This window comes from Plasmopara halstedii, assembly GCF_900000015.1.
Source record: "Plasmopara halstedii genome assembly, contig: Scaffold_1651, whole genome shotgun sequence".
Taxonomy (NCBI): Eukaryota; Oomycota; class Peronosporomycetes; order Peronosporales; family Peronosporaceae; genus Plasmopara; species Plasmopara halstedii.
Genome location: NW_020188562.1, coordinates 282,512 through 283,314, shown reverse-complemented (window position 1 = coordinate 283,314; position 803 = coordinate 282,512).

The following is an 803-nucleotide window of genomic DNA, read 5'->3' as shown; positions in this document are numbered from 1 at the left end:
TCACAGTGACCGTCTTTATGGAAGGCCTCCGCACTGACGTGGCCAGAATGGAAGTCTTCCGTATACATCCGTCTTCGTTTCAAGAGGCGGTGAATGTGGCAGTGAATAATTTCAAGTCGGCACGACTTGGTTGGAATGCACACTCCAACAGCTCGTCAAGCGGGCCTTTGCCCATGGATCTTAGCTGTGCTTAATACGAGGGAGCAGAGCTCAGAGCTGCCGGGCAGCACACAAACACACGACGGTGTTTTTCCTGTGGAGATACCCGTCACCTGCAGAACGGTTGCCCCCTGCGCAAGGCGCGTCAAGGTTCTTCGAACCATCGCCCCAATGCCTACCAGTCTGGTTCGTCGCAGGGAAACAACACCACCCAGTAGGCGCGGAACGACCTACTGGGGGAGAAGTGAGTTCTGTTGAGACTCAGGGGGGTAGAGATCAGCAGGGTCCAGCTCCGAAGAGTTCCGTGCTCTTGAACACGGAACGTGTATGCAAGCCGGGCTTGCTGGTCGTGGAGGCGACCGTAAAGGGCTTTGAGAAGCTATAGAAGATCCTCGTCGATTCCGGGGCGTCGGGCAATTATGTTCGATGCTCCACGATAGAAGGTATTCAGCTGTACGCTGAGGCGCTGAAATCATGGTTGGGTGACATCGACACTGTTCGCCTAGCGACGGGGACACGTGTCACGGTCCCGAAGGTCCCTGTGGACCTTGGAGGCAAGTTCCTTGACTTTGATAGCGTGAAACGCTATCTAGTTTTGACTTGGATGCAAGATATGACCTCATCCTAGGAATGGCATGGTTGGA